The following is a 22,770-nucleotide window of genomic DNA, read 5'->3' as shown; positions in this document are numbered from 1 at the left end:
AAACAAAGAAACAAAAAATCTATGTTGCACAGAATGTCAAGGCCATGCCCATGCTTTCCTTCATTACAGCGAGTTGGGTAGATTAGAAAAATTTCCAAAATCTTTGGAAAAAGATGTGACGTAAGCTCAAGAAAATCACGGGCATGGATAAGATTTCTAGTATTCATATTTCTATTTTCCCCTTCCTATCCAACACTTTTCAATTTTTTAATCTGGATTTTTAAAACTTCTACTCACAACGAAGAACAGTAATTAGGAACCTTACTTGTTCACCTTGGCTACCGAGCCATTTTGCTATACGATGCAATCTTTACTGACTATTTAATTCATCGACAGAACTTGCATTAGTGTCTTCCCTAGTGACTGTAACAAAAAGAGAGAGAGAGAAAGAGGATGTTTTGAGCCACAAGGCAAAGTTCAAATACCCAATGATGGAAAAGAATACTGTGTGAAACTAGAAACAAGTTTTACTGTAAATTGCCTTAAGCTATTTGGAAATTGGTGGTTCAAAGGTTAATACAGTTATATTGTGCAAATTTAAATAATATGCCAGTTACACATGACTGAGCTTTAGTGCATTTGCTTTATTTACAGAAGCTACAATAAGAGTTAGCAAATGCAAACACTTTTCTCCCAGAGCTTCAGAGTAGACTAAGGTCTAAAGTTATAGTGCACAGAGACTTAAACTGCTGAATACAATGGGCTTGAGCATACCTAATGCCGTGTTGGATTAAGGCTTTCCTCAGAATGGTCCTCTGCACCTAATAAAATACAAGTAAACACATAGTATCAGAATAAAAGTTAATCTCTCTCTCTCTCACACACACACACACACACACACACACAGAGAGAGAGAGAGAGAGAGAGAGAGAGAGAGAGAGCGCATAATTAAAATTTTTGGCAGAGCATTTGTACACCTGGTTTTAAACTATTATCAGAAGTTTCTGCCTGTCCACACAATTGCCTCACAGCTCAGCTGAAAAAGGAGATTTACAGAACACGTCTAAAACTTGAACATCTAAAACAGGGGTGCCCAAACCCCAGCCTGGGGGCCACATGTGGCCCTCGGGGGCTCCCAATCTGGCCCTTGGGGAGCCCCCAGTCTCCAATGAGCCTCTGGGCCTCTGGAGTCTTGCTGGAGCCCGTGCCGGCCCGACACAACTGCTCTCAGAATGAGGGCGACTGTTTTACCTCTCACCTGAACTGTGGAGCAAGGGCTCCCTCCACTACTTGCTGTTTCACATCTGTGAGGTAGCAGTGGCAGCAAAGGAAAGGCTGGCCTTGCTTTGACCTTCATTCATCCATATCAGTTCCATCTCTAATAAATTCATTTATATAAATTTATTCAAATTTTAAATGTAAATTCTTTTTTTTCCTGGCCCCCAACACAGTGTCAGAGAGATGATGTGGCCCTCCTGCCAAAATGTTTGGACACCCCTGATCTAAAACAATAGTTGAAAAACAAACATCTGTTAGAATAAAGGAATTCTGAAGTAAATTCCACATGCTGCACACCAAGTAGTCCTGAAGGCAAATTTGACAATGGGGTATACAGTATTTGGTTATGCAACTCAACAAAAGTGTTGCAGTGTAAGACAGTAGCTGGATTCAAACGCAACAGGTAACCGTAATTTCCCACAAGAAAGAACCCTGGACAGCTGCAACTGCGCATATTCCCCCTCCTCTACCTTCATGCAGAAGGAGAGCAAAAGCTTTTCCTTTCATTTGAAGAACAAACTGCAGTTCCACAATATGTATGAAAATGAGGAACTGCAATGTATTAACCAAGCAGAGTTAGAACAAGGCACAATATTAACCCATTTCTGCTCAGCCAACAGCTGTACACATTTGATTCCTTTTGCATACATACAACATACAGCAGAAATGGCTTAAACCAGGATCAATCATGATTTATTTAACTTTAGTTAGTTAAATGCAGTTTCTCACATTCATATACAACATAGACCTGCTGTTTGCTCCCAAAGTGAATGCAAAAGCTTTCTACTTTCCATGAATAAAGTAAACAGAAGGGGAAGTGTGTGAACTCACAGTGTCCAGAGGCTCATTTTTGTAGCAGAAAACCATAGCTTTCCCATGAAAGCTGCTGATGCGGCATTTTTATCCAAATTCCAACTTGAAATAAAAAAAGATTGGGCTAACATGCTAGACAGCACACTCAACATCAAGTCTTATAACAGAGGATTTTCAGACTATGTTGCATGCCTAAACAAATAAATAACCTGTGATCTCTTACTGAAGTGTATGTTAAGCAGTACCTCAAAAAGGCCTGTGAAATTCATTCTCAAATAAATATGCAGAAGCAAGAGAATGGAAAACAAGTGCCCTTTTATTCCCCAAGGTTGAAAGTCACTCCCCTTTAGTTCATATAGTTCTAAGTGGTAGATCATCCATTCTAAGAGGGCAGTCCATTTGCTCAGTTCCACTGACTCCACTGGGGGCTTATTCACAGTCCTCTGAATCCTGGTCACATGTTGAAGAAAGTGGTCATACGGCAGGGGTAGGGTTAGCAGCTAGTCCAGCCCACCTGCCTCCATAGCCAGTTTCTTCCTTGTTCTGGGATGTCACAAGGCCTTTGTTGAGAATTATCTTCTCCTCTTTCCCCCACCATCATCCTTCATTCCCTTCTTCTCTCCTGTCAGCTTTCTTCCATCCCATATTTCCTTAGCTTCCCCCACCTATCTCCTTTTTCAGCCAATACCAGCCACCGACCCAACACTACACACCAGCTGCTTGAACTCATGAAGGAAAGGATGCACATCATTGACACCATGTCTGCTAATAGTATGCCAACATGACCTCATTACCCAGAGCCATGACTAACCCAGTTACTGCCAGCGCCAACGGCAAGCGAGCATCACATTCTCCAACACCACAGTCCAGGAAGTGTAGCATCATTATATAATCTTCAACAATTGAAAGATTAAACTTGTGAAACAAGTTCAGCTTGCTGGTAGGAATATAGACCATACGTTATAAGAGGGGAGAAAGATCTGCCAGCCAACCTGGCCAGGAGACATTACATCTTCTTAACTCTCTACATTGAGACCAATGATACCTTTATTCATATTTCAGGTCTTTCTGGGAGCCATATGCCTCTAAGCGTAAGTCAGGTCTCCCAGGCGCTGGCAGCCCCTCTCTGGACCCTGACAGAAAAGGATGCTAAATGGAACTCGACACTGTTAGATGCATAACTGATCTTCTCTTGGGGAGACTCATACGAATTTTCTTTCGTTCAAGCACACTCAAGATACCCTTCAAGATCTTTCATGCAGAAGAATGTTTCCAAAATGTTACATTCTCAATTTCAGATCACTGTCAATTATTATACACTGCAAAATACAGACTTCAGTGGCACATTACAGTCCTCAGTGGCACATTAATTAAGCTGCAGTCCTAAATATCCTTTCATGTATGTTCCACTGATGGAAGTTTTACCTATTTCAAATAAAATAAGTTTAGGATTCAGGTATAAAGGAAGTATAAAGGGAAGAGAGCATTATATTTTTACCATGCCAAAGCAATAGAGTTCACACAAATGTTCTACTACTGCTCGAGTTAATCCCTATTATACAATGTAATCCATGATTTCACTCATTACTGTCAGAGGTAAACTTGTTCAATGGGCAAGAAGAAAAATCCGTTAAAAAATGTGTTTACCAACTGATCTGATAATCTTGTGATTGAACAATTAAACTAGAATAAAGCACAAAGTGGTAAGTCATACAAACCTTAAATGACTTCTCATTGTTATGATTGGTACTGATGGGGCAACAGTTTTCAGATGCTTGTCTCAGAAAGATCAGTCACAGACAACACCAGATAAATCTAAAGATGAAAAGTTGCAGTTAAATAAAGCAATTTTAAAAATCCACAACTAATTGCTGCCCTTTAATCTAAACAGTCAGAAAATAGTATCTGTAAACTTTCCAAGTTGCAATATGCCAAATTCAGTATATTCAAAACAAATACTTCAACATAATAGTTTAAAAAGATTATAACTGCCTTTACAGTTTCTTCAATGGATATAAAAGACCAGGTATCAATGCTGTAAATAAATTATATCAAAAGTTTGGTTGACCACTCTTTATTTGTATTCCACCAACAGAGGATCAAAGCAAAACAAAGCATAACTTCTCTAACTAAAGGCCAAACTACAAGCTACGGTATGTTAAGTACGTCATTTGTCCTTCAGATTTTGGGGTGCTTTTTCTCTTTTGTAATTGGCTGTGGTCAATGGCAACCAATGTAATTGGCTGTTGCCAATGGCAGCTTGCCTGCTGGAGCAAATATCAATGTCCCAAAGGATAATTGTCCAAGAAAGGATAGAACCAGAAGGTTTTTAAAACCCTCATCCATACACTGCAGTCTTGACTCGGTCCCTCCAAAGTTAAGTTTACAAAAAGAAAAAGGAACCCCCATACAGGGGCAAGATATGTATTTAACTGTTGATACCATTTACTATCAAATTTGGTGGGCAAGCAGCATAGGAGTCTTATGTAAATTCAGACCATCAGTTCATCTACAGTACTGTTTATACTGACTAGCAGATTTTTTCCAAGGTTTCAGACAGTGATCTTTCCCAGCCCTATCTGGAGATGCCTGGGATCTTTAGTATGTAAAGCATAAGCTCTACTCCTGAGCTGCAGCCTTTCCTGATGTTAGCAGCCACCCTATAGAAATCCTCCAGCTTTCAGAAGAGTAACAAAAACTTTCCTAGACAAAACAGCATTTGCTGGGCTGAATTACGTTTCTGGACAATTAGTTCTGCTTGCGCTATCAAGGAGTACTTGTTAGAAGTACTGCAATTCTGATGAATTACCATTTATGACACTGTAGTTACTATATTGTATTTTCAAATTATATCATAAGACCCTTTGTAATCAAGATTATACTTGTGCTTTCTTCAGCATACAAAGCTTTCTGCATATACAAAATGCTTAATGTATATTACAATATCTTGTTGAAATCCTTACAACCCTGTTAGGTCAGTAATGTTATCCTCAAATTGCAGCTGTGGAGCCAAGGCTGTGAGAGAGAGGTTTGTGTCAAGCCACCTAGTGAATTCATGGCAAAAGAAAGCTTTTAACTAAGGATGTCCCAATTTGCAGCTCAGTTTTTTAGCCCCTGTGCTACACTAGCTCTTTGTAGGCCTAGGCTGTTACAAATCTGTAGAAATTCAACACATATCTCCCTAAAAACACACAACAAGCAATTATATAGAAACACTCTTGATTATACAAATAAGGATTATAGCAGCATAGAATTTTAACTCAGTGGGTGTAATCCACAGAAAGTTTGTTGTCACAATTCAATGTCTCAGGGTTTGATGGCAGGCATGACTAAACCCACTAAGTTCAATTGGTTTAGGCATACCCACTCATAGGACCAGACTGGACAAATTACTTCTGGGTAGCTCCACCAACAACTATTAGCCACAATGGCTAAGAGAAATCTCCAAGAGCAGAGAGGCAGCATGCCCCAAGTACAGATATTGAGGACAAACAATAAAGGATTACTGTTACCTTAATGTCCTGCTTGCAGTTTTCTAAGGAAAATTTGTTGACTGATGTTGAAAACAGAATGCTGGACTAGACAGAAAACTAGCAAAGCAATCAGTGCACAAAAGTGTCCCTAAAGTCAATGACATCTGAAGCTCAATCCTAAACACATTTTCTTAAAAATGCAAGTACCATTGAATTCAATAAAAATTTAAAAATACATTTAGGATTAGAGACTGGCAGCCCTGAGTGTACCTTACAGACTAATCTTATGCACATTTTTTTCTTAATGAAGTCTTACTATAAGTCACTGGGACTTATTTCCAAAGACATATACATAACACTTTAGCCTACAACCTGAGGAATGCTTAGTGGTACTTATTTGCAGATAAACATACTCAAGATTGGGCTACAAATCTCTAGATTGTGTCCCTTAAACTTTAACTCAATATTATGCAGTCCTAAGAGAAATAGTGGCTAGAAGCATCGAACCAGAGGTTCAAATCCCCATTCAGCCCAAACACACCTTGGTAACCTTGAGCAGTTGCTATCTCACAGCCTCATATACATGACAGGGTTGTTGAGAGGGTAAAAAGGAAACTGAGAATCATGTACACTGCCCTTAAGCTTCTTCAAGGAAGGGCAGAGTGAAATGTTTATTAAAATCTTATTGAATTTTTATCTAACTTTCTCCCAGTTAGGGCATTTAATATTTAAAGGTTATTTGTTTCAAATGCTTGTTCTGAAACAATGAAAAGAGTAACTGCAGCTCCAGCTAAATATAATTCCAACAAAATACAAAATGCTATATAAATATTGAAAGGGTCATATTAAAATTAAGATGCAAATATGGTATTTCTCTTTTAAAGCTAAACAAAAAGGAGCTATTCGCTGTGCTTTACTAATATCCTTAACAGAAACGCAATTCATCAGTTAGTAAATAAATCACTTTTGGGTCACTTTATAAATGATATGTTATCACCCAAACTAGACATTTCATATCTGGTAACTATTGTATGAGAACTACAATGATAAATTAATGACCAAGTTCTACCTGACGTAGCTCAAAGCTGCTGAGAGGCTCAACTAAATGAGGCTGCAGGATAAATTGTTGCACAGGACAGAAATCTAAATGCATTATAACCAGTCTAGTCCATTCAGGAATTTGCTGTTTTTATTCAACTGTTGACCCAATACATACTGTTTATTGTACTATCTACTAAATATTTGCATTTGTGTATTATTTGCATGCAAAAAGAATGTCAGGAATTCTGCTATAAAACAAACCACAACAATAAGACTATTTTGGCAAAACAGAAATCAGTCACTACAGCTAACTAGCAAACAAACTTGCTTTGAACCCACTTCCAGAAAATTTGGTTTGGTTCTCAAGCAGCTATAAAATCCGGAAACACAGCACTGGTTTACAGCACCCACATACAAGTTCTAGTTACTGCATCCACTTTTCCTATATTTACAATGCAATTCTAGCATGTTTACCCAAAAGTAAGTCTCAGTGAGTTCAAAGGGGGCTTATTACCAAGCGTGCATAGAAACACAACCTACAGCTGCCCTCCAACATTGCCAGGAAAGTCTGTAATGCCCATTAAAGATGGTGGGGCTTACTTTTGAGTAAACTTGCATAGAACTGTACTGTTTGTAATCAACAGCAAAATAGCAAGTGTATGGAAAAGTCAAAAGTTCAACTCAAATCATACTCTCCACTGGCATCATTCATTTCTTGGAGAAGTAATTGATTTGAACTGAGATTATATTAAGAGGAAAACAGGACCACAGCAGTAAAAACTGGGAAGTGGTACCATACAAAGTAGGGGAAGTCTCCTGTGTGTTTTAAGAACTTTACTGCTTCCATATTAGTCAGATCCACACTTTTGTTTTACCCGCTGCAATACTACTGTATTCAACAGAATAAGGCTTTAAGTCAGTATTTCTCAAACTGTGTGTCAGGACCCACTAGGTGGGTCGCAAGCCAATTTCAAGTGGGTCCCCATTCATTTCAATTTTTTTATTTAATATGTTAGACTTGATGCTACCATGGTATGTGACTGCATTTGGGGAAATGTTACAGACCTGTTCTTTTAACAAGCTACTATGTATATTCTTTTAACAATGATAGCCAATGGGGCTTACTACTGGGCAAAGATTGCAGGCTAGGATTATTAAAAAATTTTCCTGCTTGATGATGTCATGACAACACTTCCCAACAGATTCACATTCCAAAAAGTGGGTCCCAGTGCTAAAAGTTTGAGAACCACTGCTTTAAATCATTCTCAAAACCAGCAAGACTGCGCTTTTCGCTTGTAGAACTGAGCTTCATTCACGTGGGAAGCGACCGCCCTCTAGCGTTCGTTTCCCACAGAGTAGTCAAGCAGAGCCCACTCGCTCCAATTCTGCAGAGCAGAGATGCTGCCGCCTGGAGAACAACACGAGATGGACGGAGGGAAAGGACCAAGTGACGCGCTGATAGGCGTTTTCCTGGATGACGGAGGAGAGCGTCTTACAGCTGCTTCTCCCGGCTTAGAGGCAACCTCACCTGCGAACCCCTGGGTGGGCAGGCAGCCTTCGTCATGCTCCTCCCCCAGCCTACCTGATCAATGCCCTAGGCAGATCTCACCACCATTTACTTTCTTTAGTTCGGCAGTCAAAGGATGCTAAGGAGGAGGAACAGTTGCCTTGGAAACAGAAAATCCGCTTTGTGACGCGCATCCTTTCCCTCTGCTTCCCCCCACCAGTGACCCAGACAAAAGAAGCAGCTCTTCCACGTGCGCTAAGCCAGCAGGCGTCCAGCCTCCTTGCAAGTTCAGCCCTGGAATAAGGAAGTCCCCTCCCTCCTTCCAGGGTAAGCGCAACACATTCCAAGACAAGCTGCAGGCTGCCTCCAGTCACCATCCACTCTTTCAGCCTTTACCTAGCTTGTATATGGTGTTTAGAATCTTAGGCTCTCAGCAGACCTTTCACAGAGTGAAAGCAATTTAAGTTGATGACAAGCACCCCAACTTTTATAGCTGGCAAGGACAGGGTGACCAGATGCAATGGAGGTCACAGTGCCTATATCTTTAACTTTGGAAGAGAAGAGGGAATTCTGTCAGGTGCAGCTCAACATGGAAGAGTTTAAAAAGCTGCACCCGCCCAAATCCCCTCTTCTCTACAAAAGTTAAAAATATAGGTACTGTGTCCTCCATTGCATCTGGTCACCCTGGCCAAGGGGCACTATAAAGTCATGCCACGTAAGTAAGCAAAGTTCAGAATTTAATTACATCCATTTCCCAATCTGTTTTAGTAACTGAACTGCACATCAAGGTGAGGGAATGTTGTGGACAGGATCTCTACAATTAATGCAATCAAAACCACCTTACAGCATGTTTTCTATTCCCTCAAGCTTATCCTTACAAATAGGATATATGGGAGCAATCAAATTGTACTAATAAGATAGTGGGTGCCATGGGGAAGATATCTTAATGAGTATATCTTTGTATCCGAACTCAAGGCAAAGGTTTAAATACAGCAGATAAGGGCTACTGCATTATTTGAAGCTTTATTAGTACACAGCAAGAGATCTACAGCTCTAACTTGCCTGGGTGTAAACCCCACTAAACACAGTGGGACTGCTTTCTAAGTAAGGCTGAATAGAATTGCACACATTTGTGGTCCAACAGTAGAGCATCAGTCAATGACTGTTTACCGGACCCAGCAGTAACCTGAATAGGTTTCTGTTTTTGTGGAAGTCTCCATAAAACAAAAATGAGCATACACACTTTAAGAAGGCAACAGTGGGCTTTTACATATTTGCTTTACTCTTCAATAGACATTGTGTTAAAATAAATTAGATTTGCAGACAATAACAATATCAAATGCTACTCAAATTAAGCATTTACTTTTCATTTTCGCCACTTGTAAGTAGTCTTCAGCATGTGAACAGTCAATAACATCCTTACCATCAGTTTCATTAGATAGGAAACGAACCACTGCAACTTTCCCCATTACTGCAGCTCTATGACAAAAAAAACTACCTGTGGCAAACAGGTCACATAGGTAGAATGTCAGGAAAAACTGTGGGAACTATGTTGCTTCAGACAAGCAGCCTACTTCATTCAGCATTCTGTAAGCAATGGTAGCCAACTAGATGCAAGTCTTAATGTCGGCCTAAGGTCAATATGAAATGCAGGGGTTAAATCCTGAAAGATGTGAACTACAAATGTCTGTGACAGACTAACATGTTTGTCCCTCTGAAACTGAGCAAATGTTTCTTCACTGGCCCCAAGTAATTACAGCTATTACTCAGGTATTTGGGTTAGGTCAGATAAAGCCTTCCAAAGAGGATGCAACTTCCAAGTGGCCTTGAGTTTCAGCACTGCTTACTTTAGAGCAGTAGTTCCCAATCATTACAGGAAGGCAAGGGAAACACTGATTATCTGCAGAACTGGCATGAGGATGCAGACTCGACAGTGAGGGCACTTTGGGTTCATGCTGCCGCCACTGCAAGTTTTTCCACACTTACCAGTAATGGCAAAAACTCAGGTTTTGCAGCCTCTCCAGCCTTGCCAGGTAAGTACAAAAAACCCTTTACTTTGGTGGTGGTGGTGGTGGCATGAACATGGAAGTGCCATCACCACTGTCCCCACTGCTGCTGGTCACTACTCCCCTTGAGGAATGCAGTGTTTTTTGTTGCCATGAGGGGGGGCTGCAACCACTATGTTGGGAAACACTGCTTTAGAAGGACATCAGTGCTGATCAGATGTCCCCAGGAGATTCCATACAATGGTGATATTCACTGCTTGCTAGTCCCTATCATCTAATAGTCAAAAATACAGTTTCTCAGAGGCAATCACAGCAAACAGTCAAACAGATCAGTTCTCTATTTTTACATGAAATTTTTTCGTACTACAAGTTAATGTTATAGGCCATTGAAACAAACATCTAGTGCACACCACAGATTCACAATGTACTGGGAGAAGCGATACTTCATTTTGTTTCTTAAATCTATTGATATTCAGTTTGATTTTTTTTAGCATTCTGCAGATAAAATCACTAGTAACTGCTTCTATTCAGACTTCACAATTAATACAGTAAATAAAGCTAACATGACTCAGTTGAGTTTATATAAATCCCTTCAGGTTATGTTGTCCAAGGATATGGACAAACAACTTGGAGGGTAAAATCTACTACCTGTGTGTCTAATGCATGCCAAATGTGGCTGCTGAAATATGCCCGATCCATCTTGGAGAAATGGGTGGCAGAGGCTATAAATGCCTCTGAGGAATAGCATTACCTTAACACCTCATAAAGGAGAAATAATGCACCCTCTTAATTTAAAAAAAACAAAACCCCGCTTTGGACCAAGTCAATTTGAACAACTAATTTACCAGTTTTTAGTAAATTCTTAGAACTAGCAATGATCTTCCAACTTCACAAAATTCTGGGTAAAACATTTGGCTCCTTTTCAGTTCAGGGTTAATCACCCTAGTGAACAATCTATACCAGGGATCAAATGGGACAGTGTAACCCTATTGAGTGTCATCAGCCCTGAATACTATTTACCATGGAATCCTTCTGGGGGGACTGAAGTAGGAGGTAGTTCCTTACAATGGTTCCAATCCTACTTCCTATATTGATTGCAGAAGGTGAAATTGGGGGGTTCCACTTTTCCTCTTGGGTTAGTGCTGAGTTTCATCTTGTTTCCTATGCTTTTAACATATATATGAAACTGCTGGTAGTGCTCAACTGGGACTTGGGGCCAAGTTGTCACCAGCATGCAAGCAATACTCAGTTCTACCTCTGAGTGCCAATATCAGATCCTAGGGAGGAAATGGAAATTGTTAATTGCTATTTGGAGACAGTTCTACAGTAGATGAGGATATACAAGCTAAAACAATCTAGCCAAGATAGAAGTTCTGATGTTGGAAAATACATCTGTTCTGTCTAATGGTGTCCATCTGACTCTGGATGGGACTGCACTCTCCCTGAAAAAATCAAGTATGCAGCTTAGTGGAGCTTCTGGACTCAGAGTTGCCACCACCTGTCCAGATGACATTCAAGGCCAGGAGTACCTTGTACCAGAAGCAGCCAATTCCCTGTGGCTGAATCTAGAAGACAATTTCCTAAATTCAGTTATTCACACATTAGTTACATTCACATCGTAGTATTGTAATGCACTTTACTTGGGGTTGCCCCTGAAGACAATGTGGAAACATCAGTTACCCCAGAATGAAGTTCTTCTTGGATCCTGTGATGAAAATAATGAAGCCGCACGCTTGGGTGGGTGCAAATTTTTTTTTTTTTTAAACCAGCCTACAGGAAAAGAGTAAGGGAACATGGAAAGCAATGTTTTAATAGGGAAGTCTTGCTGCATGAGAGTTGCAAAAAAATCAGAACTACGATTTATTGCACAGGGATCGAGGTTCACAGAATAGCAACATCATGTGTTCTATTAACCCTTCTTGACACTACATGGGGAGGAGCAGACTGTACCTGGATTACAGGTTACTGAACCCAAGAGGAATATTGGGAACATACTTTAAAATAGTATGTGCATATGTGTCTGCTTAGGTGGGGGAGAGGTAACAGTGTGACACTTAGCTAATATGCCACAAGAACATTTGTGGATCCTTATTACTCAGAATCCTTAGTTAACTTTAATTCCAGGAGACATATTTACCATGCATTTTTGAAAACATCAATAGCCTTTACACACATAAAGATGTGGCCACTGTGTAGAGGAAAAGCAAAGAACCACCCTTACTGTAAAATGCCAGGCAACCTTAAGACTTGTATTTGTTTTGTAACTGCTGCTGGATTCTTTCATGCAATAAGAACAGGAAAAAAAGGTGCTTAGGTTTCACATCATGTGTGCTTAGGAAGCACAATGAAAACTTTTTATTACTAAGCCTTTCAAACATCAAGGAAGGCAGATTACATTCCTTACTATGTATATTCCTAACAGATATCCTTTGTCTACAGAATTAGAGTGTTGTTCTTACCAAATACCCCTTGATGGTTGACTAAGGCTAATTGGATAAACAGAAGATAGTCTCAATCTCTGGATAGCCAGACATGTCTCTAGTAGTGACCAAGTTGCAGGAATGGGTTGGGTAAGACAAAATCTGCTTGCCTATTCCTTACAAGAGCTAAAGATTAGGTGCCCTAATTCTCATACAAAAAAAGATTTCCAACATTAGAATGTCGAGGAGAAGGTTAGGTTAGAAACGTTAGATGATGAGAAACGTCATCATTCTCAGGTCCTTCATGAACATAAGTTTCAGAAAAAGTGGTTGGAATCCAAAACTGTATGCATCAAAATTTTAAAGTCTTTGGGTAGAAGCCAGTTCACTCCCAACAACAGATTATACGAGAATGGGGAGACAGAAAACTAAGAGTACATGCATCCTTTTAAAGAATATGTGCCATTATATTAAGATTAAATAGTTTTCTATTAATTTTGCCTAAAATTCCTTAATCATTTATACAGTACACTGTATAAACTAACACTGATTGAAAATGAACACTATGTTCTACAGAATTTTAGAACATTCAAAGAACCACCTACTATTACAAGAATCAAATTTTAAACATAAATTTTAAAACAGAATCTCAATTACTACTTGAAAGTACAGCAGCATAAACAGAATGTTCACCCAGGAATGTCTGTGAAGCACATTTTAGAAATAAACACAAATAACTGAACTTTTTACAATTTAACACGCATTCTTTGTGCTTTCACTTTCATATTAATAAAGTGTCCTAAAAAATTTGGGCCATTCCATATGATTTGCCACCACTCAGGAGGAAGCCAAATCCAATCCCAATTCTGACAGGTGAACCTATTGAGGGATGCAAATACAGTGCAGTAACTTGTGTTTCTCCCAAGGGTCCAGCATTCCCTGGAAGCCATCAGAAGTTTCTCACTAAAGTGGTCAGTAATGTCAGGGCAAGATCATTTGGGGAGGTAGCAGGGCCCAATAGGTCTGACCAGCACCCCACTGGTACTGGATGGATGCAAGTTATAAAATACTTCCCAGAATCCTCTACAACAGTGGGGTTCCTGCACAGAAAAGCAGGTTTTGAATGTTATCTGAAAGAACAAAACTTGAAAAGCACTGTTAGAACAGTTGCCATAATCAGAAAGCCTTTGCAGGTGCAAATGCTCCAGAATGCTCATGAAACTCTTCCAAACAAAGTTTCCCAACTCAGATCAACAGAGGGAACAAGTCCAATGCTAAGTCATGCACACTTAGGATTGTCCCCTCCACTGAACAGAATGAAGAAGTGATGCTGGAGTTCTGTGTGAAACTTGTACACAAATTAAGGCAAGAAAAGAATTAATGAGATGCATGGAAGAACATTTCCAAGACAAAAGATGTCCACAGGCCACTGAGGGTACAGAAATGATGCTACATATCCACCACTATATAGGGGCTATAGTTCAGTGGAAGTGTACTCTGTTGGAATTTGGATGCTACACTGCCTGCAGGACTCTGGAGAGTAATGTACTGCCCAGCCATCTGAGACCATCTACTTATCCTCTGTCCTAAATACCATTTCCTGCCTTCCCTTATTGATAGCAACTAGCCTGAGTGTTGGGATACCTTTTACCATAGGAAGAGCTGGATGCTTTCACTGATTATTCCGGTATTCTCCCCCTTTCGCTTCTAACACACTTCTCATAAGAAGGGTCCCAGCAGGACTGAGAAGAACTATTGCTTGAGAGTTTGGAGTGCTGCTGCCAAAATAGATAATACCAGGAGAGATGGACTGATGTCAGATTCACAGTAAGGACAGTTTTGTGCATTCAATTACCTCTGCCAGGACTCCTGTAAAGAAGTAGGAAAATATCAACAACTAGTGCCTCTACCTATTTGTAATATACCACTAGTGATTCACTTATGGACCTAGAAACATACAGTGTCACACACAGTGTACTATTATAAGAGGCCTCTCCTATTGATCCAAATATCCAGAGCACTGCAGGGAACCACTGCCTACGCTGATCTTTACATGAGCAGAAGCTACCTCTTTATTTCAACAGAAAGAATACTCCTTGCATATCTCAGATTGTACTTGTAGAACACTTCCTAGTCAAGCCATGGAGCACATAAAGCAATACTGCTTGCATAAAGTTTTGCATGTATATCGAGTCAGCTTTGTATACTGTCCTATCTTCTCCCACACCAGCAGTCCAGACTAAAAAGTTGTAGCACTGTTGCGTTTTCACAGAAACCAATTTCAAATATTTTTTCCAATTAGTCAACACAGCTTCAGATATCAATGAGCAATATGTGATGCCATTATAGTTATGGCATTTGGCAAGTCCCATATGTAAACAATTGTAGCTTATTCAAAAAGTCAAAAATTAAAACCCACCAGAATTTGAAATCTCATGATTTCAGAATCTATCAGGTTTTTAAGAGGCTCACTCATACACTTTTACGATTAGTAACAGCAACACTCTTGATCACCTATCTCAAGTGTTTCTCAACCTTTGCCCCCCAATGTACCTCCACTGCTATCTCCTGACCTTATCTTAAGTACCACTAATATCAGTGATGTCAACCCATAGGCTGGCCCTTTGGAAGCACAGGAGGTGGGAAATGTCCATGCTCTTACTGGTTGGCAGCTAACCAGCTGATTGTCTACAGTGCTGCCAACATGAGCAAGAGCCTGCCTAAGACAGAAGCTGAACCTCCAGCCAAAATCAGCTCAGGCAGCAGGGGCAGAGCTTTGCAAGAAGAATCAGTTTTGCGTACTACTGGACAGTAGCTCAGGTACCACTAGTGTTACGCATACCACTGCACGACTATCTGCAAGAAATTTCAGCAGGCACAAACTGGACTCATCATATTATCCAATGTGCCAGAAAGATATCCTGACAGTGAAATACAACATAAGGAAATCAGTCAGAGATATACTCACAAAGAACTTTTCTGAAGGAATATACCATGATAAAGCTGCACTATAAGCTGCTACCCAATTAACTCAGTTTTATTTCAATCTAATTTATGAATACTCAGAACTGACACTCCACCACTCAGGTGAAGTTACCTACAGAAGCAGCGCATGTGTTGTGCAACAACTTGGCATCCACATTGTCCATACAGATCTTATCAGCTAAGCAGGAATCACCACACTGGCTATGGCCCTGTAGATACAAAGTTCATTCCTCGGTATCATCTTTTCAGAATCGCTAGCAGTATTTTAAGCCCAAGTATATTTGAGTCAGCTACACTGAGAAAGTCAAACTCCCAGTCATTCTCCAGATCAAGGGTCTCCAAGCTTATTGGCCAGAGGGTCACATGAAATATCTGGTACAGTGCTGAGGGCCGGAAAAAAATTTAAGTAAAAAATTTAAGTAAATAAATAAATTAGAGATGGAAGTTAGATGAATGAATAAATGAATGAGTGGGCTCATTCACTCAGCCTCTTCGGCCCTCAGAACACCCTCCAGATGCAATCAGAGCACAGCTCTGTCATGTTCAGTCAAGTGGGCCAAAGGCTTTCAGGGGACAAGAGGCTGGCCACGGGCCAGATAGCAGCTCACTGCAGGCCGCATCTAGCCCCCGGGCCAGGGTTTGGAGATCCCTGCTCCAGATGATCTTTCCTGCTTGCACTTTTCTTTTCATCTAAAAAAAGAAACCAAAAAGGCTAAAACGATTACTTCACAGTTCCAAGTGTTATAAGATCAATTCAGACTGTGACAACAAGTTGCATGCACTTCACCCACATGGAAAACTTATACTATACTCTCTCCTCTGCCATCTTCTGGCTATGGGAGTATGCTGGAGCCCCAAAATCCTCTGCCTTAGCCAGTTCCAACAAATTCTAACCATCTTCCCCTTTCATCTAGAATACAGTTAAAAAACAGTGGACTATACTTCAGCACTTTTTGACAGTGTGTTAATACACACTGCTGCATGCTAATAATGAACATGCCTGTTACTGGCTAAGCGGGGCCTGGTTGAAAGTTGCCCTCTCGTGCATGGAGAAAACACATTCGTGTATTCTTCGTAACACACTAATCATGCCAAAGAACTGTAGTCTGTGGTGAAAAAGTATGTTTTCCTTACTCTTTCATAGATCACATACAAATTCACATCATTCAATATATTCTCCCACACTGATTTGACTAGTTTCGTTGCAACCTGATGGAGGACAACTGCAGTCTGCTCATATAATCACAGTTCTACAAGTGGTGAACTGAAGTTATACAATTTGCATTTGTGGTTCTGACCACTGGAGATGCCAGTATATCTCATCATAAAATGCAGACTTGCAGGATCAGTGTATCTATGACCTCCACGACCACAGACACAAATACAGATTAGAATCTATATTGCAACCCATGTATTTTAAGTAAAGAGTGGAACCCTCATCCTTTCACTATCCTAATTGCAAGTAGACTATAGCTTAAGGGTAACTCATGCAGTACAATGTAAAGTACATTTACTTGGAAACAAATTCTACTGCTTTCAGAGGGGCTTACTCAGCAACAAGCAATACAGGATAACTGCAACCAAAGGTTCTCTCTTACCCCCAACTACCCACCTCTTTACCACAGGAGAACTCCAACACTAGGGTTCTGAAGCCCTAAAGAGGACCACCAATAAAGAAGCCCCATTTAAATTACGTGGGACTTGCTTCTGAGTAAACAAGTGTAAGGCTACATGCAAGATGACCAGGTGTCATAACCACAAAAGAGGACCCCAAAATGTAGGACATCCAAGAAAAATGTAGGATATGACAAAATAAAAGCTAAAAACACTTGTAAATTGATTTCATGCAGTTAATTTAAACACTGTATTACTTATTATTAAATTAAAAGCTATACCTTGTATAAGACCATATGCTGCCTGCTCACAGGGAAAAGGAGGACATTTAAGTTCTTTCCCAGGACACAAGGCTAAAAACCAAAAACGTGTCCTAGAAAAAGAGGACCTCTGGTTACCCTGATTGTGTGGCACAAAGGAGATTTGCATGTGTGAGTGAGACTACCACCACATTTCAAGATGCAGCTGCAAGGTTTCCTAGCACCCTGGCAGGATGGAGGCAGCAGATTCCATGTTCCACTACTCGAAGACTGAAGTGAAGTACAGTGCATGCATGAGTGAATCAAGCCTAATTCAAGGCAGAAGTGGAGGAGGCTACCTCCTCCATGTTGTGCCAGCACTGTTCAGGATTAATCACCCTGGAATAAAAACACATGGACTGGTACACGCCACAGGCCCCACCACGCCAGCCCAAGTTGCAGCCCTCCCTCCCGTTCCCTTCCCACCATTTCAGCCCCTCCTTGGGGGTGCACCTTGGGGGTCTCCCCCCACCATTCCAGTTCCCCTCCAGCCCCCTCCCCATGCACACCTTGGGGAGGTCTTCTCTCCCCACCATTCCAGCCCCTTCCCCATGTGCAGACTTCCCCCAAATGAGGAGGCTGGTTAGAAGGAGGTTGAAAGGGAGGGTAAAAAGAGTCCAATCTCTCCAGAGTGCATGGAGGCTGCTTAAAACAACAGTAATAGAGGCCCAGCAGAGGTGTACACCGCAAAGAAAGAAGGGTTCCACTAAATCCAGGAGGGTGCCCGCATGGCTAACCAGCCAAGTTAGAGGCTGTGAAGGGCAAGGAAGCTTCCTTCCGTAAATGGAAGTCTTGCCCTAATGAGGAGAATAAAAAGGAACATAAACTGTAGCAAAAGAAATGTAAGAAGTTGATACGGGAGGCCAAGCGAGACTATGAGGAACGCATGGCCAGCAACATTAAGGGGAATAATAAAAGCTTCTTCAAATATGTTAGAAGCAGGAAACCCGCCAGAGAAGCGGTTGGCCCTCTGGATGGTGAGGGAGGGAAAGGGGAGATAAAAGGAGACTTAGAGATGGCAGAGAAATTAAATGAGTTCTTTGCATCTGTCTTCACGGCAGAAGACCTCGGGCAGATACCGCTGCCCGAACGGCCCCTCCTGACCAAGGAGTTAAGTCAGATAGAGGTTAAAAGAGAAGATGTTTCAGACCTCATTGATAAATTAAAGATCAATAAGTCACCGGGCCCTGAGGGCATCCACCCAAGGGTTATTAAGGAATTGGAAGAATGAAGTTGCAGATCTCTTGACTAAGGTATGCAACTTGTCCCTCAAAACGGCCATGGTGCCAGAAGATTGGAGGATAGCAAATGTTACGCCTATTTTTAAAAAGGGAAAGAGGGGGGACCCAGGAAACTATAGGCCAGTCAGCCTAACATCCATACCGGGTAAGATGGTGGAATGCCTCATCAAAGATAGGATCTCAAAACACATAGATGAACAGGCCTTGCTGAGGGAGAGTCAGCATGGCTCCTGTAAGGGTAAGTCTTGCCTCACGAACCTTACAGAATTCTTTGAAAAGGTCAATAGGCATGTGGATTTGGGAGAACCCATGGACATTATATATCTGGACTTTCAGAAGGCGTTTGACACGGTCCCTCACCAAAGGCTACTGAAAAAACTCCACAGTCAGGGAATTAGAGGACAGGTCCTCTCATGGATTGAGAACTGGTTGGAGGCCAGGAAGCAGGGAGTGGGTGTCAATGGGCAATTTTCACAATGGAGAGAGGTGAAAAGTGGTGTGCCCCAAGGATCTGTCCTGGGACCGGTGCTTTTCAACCTCTTCATAAATGACCTGGAGACAGGGTTGAGCAGTGAAGTGGCTAAGTTTGCAGATGACACCAAACTTTTCCGAGTGGTGAAGACCAGAAGTGAGTGTGAGGAGCTCCAGAAGGATCTCTCCAGACTGGCAGAATGGGCAGCAAAATGGCAGATGCGCTTCAATGTCAGTAAGTGTAAAGTCATGCACATTGGGGCAAAAAATCAAAACTTTAGATATAGGCTGATGGATTCTGAGCTGTCTTGTGACAGATTAGGAGAGAGATCTTGGGGTGGTGGTGGACAGGTCGATGAAAGCGTCAACCCAATGTGCGGCGGCAGTGAAGAAGGCCAATTCTATGCTTGGGATCATTAGGAAGGGTATTGAGAACAAAACAGCTAGTATTATAATGCCGTTGTACAAATCTATGGTAAGGCCACACCTGGAGTATTGTGTCCAGTTCTGGTCGCCGCATCTCAAAAAAGACATAGTGAAAATGGAAAAGGTGCAAAAGAGAGCGACTAAGATGATTACGGGGCTGGGGCACCTTCCTTATGAGGAAAGGCTATGGCATTTGGGCCTCTTCAGCCTAGAAAAGAGACGCCTGAGGGGGGACATGATTGAGACATACAAAATTATGCAGGGGATGGACTGAGTGGATAGGGAGATGCTCTTTACACTCTCACATAATACCAGAACCAGGGGACATCCACTAAAATTGAGTGTTGGGCGGGTTAGGACAGACAAAAGAAAATATTTCTTTACTCAGCGTGTGGTCGGTCTGTGGAACTCCTTGCCACAGGATGTGGTGATGGTGTCTAGCCTAGACGCCTTTAAAAGGGGATTGGACAAGTTTCTGGAGGAAAAATCCATTACGGGGTACAAGCCATGATGTGTATGCGCAACTTCCTGATTTTAGAAATGGGTTATGTCAGAATGCCAGATATAGGGGAGGGCACCAGGATGAGGTCTCTTGTTATCTGGTGTACTCCCTGGGGCATTTGGTGGGCCGCTGTGAGATACAGGAAGCTGGACTAGATGGGCCTATGGCCTGATCCAGTGGGGCTGTTCTTATGTTCACCTTGAGAGGGGTTTTCCCTCCCCACCATTCCAGCCCCTGTTTAGACCCCTCCCCACATGCACCTTGGGGGGGTCTTCACCATTCCAGGCCCCTCCCCATGTGCACTTTCACCCCACCATTCCAGCCACCCTTCTCATGTGCACCTTGGGTGTCTTCTGTCCCCACCATTCCAGCCCCCCTTCCAGGCCCCTCCCCATGTGCACCTTGGGGTGGTCTTCTACCCCCACCATTCCAGCTCCGCCATGTGCAACCTGGGGGTCTTCTCCCCACCATTCCAGCCCCCTCCCCATGTGCACCTTGGGGGGGATCTTCTAACCCCACCATTCCAGCTCCCTCATGTGCAACCTGGGGGGGTCTTCTCCCCACCATTCCAGTCTCCTCCCCATATGCACTTTGGGGGGTCTTCTCTTCCCCACCCCCCCCACGTGCACCTTGGGGGGGGTCTCCACCCTACCACTGCAGCGCTGTAGGAACCTCCCCCAGCAAAGGTTCCTCTTCCTCCACAGCCCAGGAGGCTCACAGCCCCCAGCCACCCCCGCCCTGCCTGGGCTGGCCTGCTTCTCCTCAGACCCGCCGCCCGCGGAGCCTTCGCCCCCAGCCCACGCTGCCGACCCCTCTCTGCCCGGCTCGCCCGCCTACCGGCTGACTCTGCCCCGCACACGCGCTCCTCACGGCGACGGTGGCTGGGGGAAGCGAGCCGGCGAGCGGCTGTGCGCGCGTGCCGAGGAACCCCCGCGCCTTAGCTGCCGGCCTGCGTTCCGGCGCTGGGCGGGCCGCCTGCCAGAGCCAATGACGGCGCTGCCCCCCCCTCCCCGTCCTGCAGCCGCGAGCTGGCGCACCTCACCGGAGCCCGTCGCAGCCGCCGAACACCCTCGTTCCGTCTGCCCCGAGCGCCGCTTCTGATTGGCCCGTGCCTGGTGGCGCGTGAGGGGCCGGGTCTGTGACGTGCCAAACGGCTGTGCTGGCGGGGCGGGGAAGGGAGCGCGCAAGGTTGTGCAGGGGTTACTCGCGGTCACTCTCCGCAAGGAGACCCGTAGCAGGAAGAGCCTCCGGAAGCAACGCAGGACTGTTCGCAGCCCTGCTCGAGGCGTGTCTACTCAGAAGTCAGTCCCACTGCAGTCAGTGGGGCTTACTCCCAGGAAAGTGTGCGTTGCATTGCAGCCTGGGGATGCACACTTTCCTGGGAGTAAGCCCCATTGAATGCAAGGGGGCTTACTTCTGAGTAGACACGTCTAGGATTGTGCCCTCTGGTTGCAATCCTGTGCACACTTTCCTGGGAGTAAGCCCGAATGCAACGGGACTTACTAATGAGTAGACACGTCTACTCATGTTCTCTGGTTGCAATCCTGTGCACACTTTCCTGGGAGTTAGCCCCATTGAATGCAATGGGACTTACTTCTGAGTAGACATGTCTAGGATTGTGCTCTCTGGTTGCAATCCTGTGCACACTTTCCTGGGAGTAAGCCCTATGGAACACATTGGGACTTATTTATTATAGTCCCATTTATTGTCTCAGACACTTTCCTGAGAGTAAGCTCTGTGGAACACAATGTGACTTACTTGTGAGTAGACACATAGGGCTGAGCCCTTAAAGAACTGTGAGGTGCTGTCATTGCTCCCCTTGACTCTCTGAGGTGTGACTATGAATTTGCAGCCTGCTTTGCTGCTGATCCTGTGTGATATATATTTTTAATATAAATACTCTAAGGCCCAGTGAGTAATTTATGCAAATCAAGTTGCAATCCTATGTACACTTGAGAGTAAGCCTCACTGAAGACAATAGGACTTACTTTTGAGTAGACAAACATTGGATTGTGCTCTCAGTATGGCTGGCTGCTTCCCCTCCCCACCATCTAAACAGGTTATTGTTTATTATGTAATAACAGTAATCCCCCACATGTTCTCTAAGCCAGTAGGCTGGGAAACCATGAATGGAGCACAGACAGCTTATATACTTTGCTGTTTCTGATCATTTAAAGGAGCAAATGCAAATTTACATGAGAGATATATTTTTTTTCCCTTGCTTGTTTTGCATTTAATGTGGATGGCATTGCATCGTAAGAAATATTATCATTAGGGCCAGCTCCAGATTTCACAGGGTCTTTGGCAAACTAGTCTTCATGGGCCCCCTTCTACCTAGGTGGGCCCCAAGAGAGTCATTCAACCTCCACATGAAGGTTGGGAGCACAGAGGTGATCTCAAGGATCCCCAGAAGGCCCTTGGCAAACATCCAAGGATACCAACCTATGATACAGGTGCAGATTATTATCACATGCCTAGGAGGGAGGCAACCGAATTCTCAGTCCTAAACTTATTGATTTAAAATGGGGTGTTCAACAGGCTGATTTTATGATGCTTCCTTGGAAGTGAGTTTCATTGCTCTCCATGGGATTTACTTCCAAGTAAATGTGTTTAGGACTGAAGCTTTATGTGGGGTATCATTTCTAACAAACAAGGCCAATTCCATACAGCCAGAGTTCACAAGCTATACGAGGGCTGTGCTGTTCCCCACAATGCTGTACTTGTATTACTGTAATGTACTAGTATGCTACATCT

General features: G+C 42.8%; 1 protein-coding gene across 2 annotated transcripts in view; it reads right to left on the bottom strand.

The window, feature by feature from the left end:
• The window catches only part of ACSL3 (acyl-CoA synthetase long chain family member 3), a 61,106-nt gene extending 40,041 nt beyond the window's left edge, over positions 1-21,065 (bottom strand). Inside the window, exons 1-4 of one of the 2 annotated variants that reach the window (XM_066621222.1) lie at positions 20,854-21,065; positions 3,750-3,846; positions 715-761; positions 266-363 (exon numbers count right to left, since the gene is read on the bottom strand). The gene's annotated coding sequence lies outside the window, so the exon portion shown is untranslated. Of the gene's footprint in view, positions 1-265; positions 364-714; positions 762-3,749; positions 3,847-17,358; positions 17,418-20,853 lie in introns of those variants that run through there. The other variant, XM_066621223.1, reaches the window with a different exon arrangement.
• Positions 21,066-22,770: the final 1,705 nt, after the last annotated feature.

The sequence above is a fragment of the Tiliqua scincoides genome, chromosome 3 (assembly GCF_035046505.1).
Source record: "Tiliqua scincoides isolate rTilSci1 chromosome 3, rTilSci1.hap2, whole genome shotgun sequence".
Taxonomy (NCBI): domain Eukaryota; kingdom Metazoa; phylum Chordata; class Lepidosauria; order Squamata; family Scincidae; genus Tiliqua; species Tiliqua scincoides.
The sequence above is the reverse complement of the archived record's forward strand: the minus strand, read 5'-3'. Positions and strand labels throughout refer to the sequence as shown.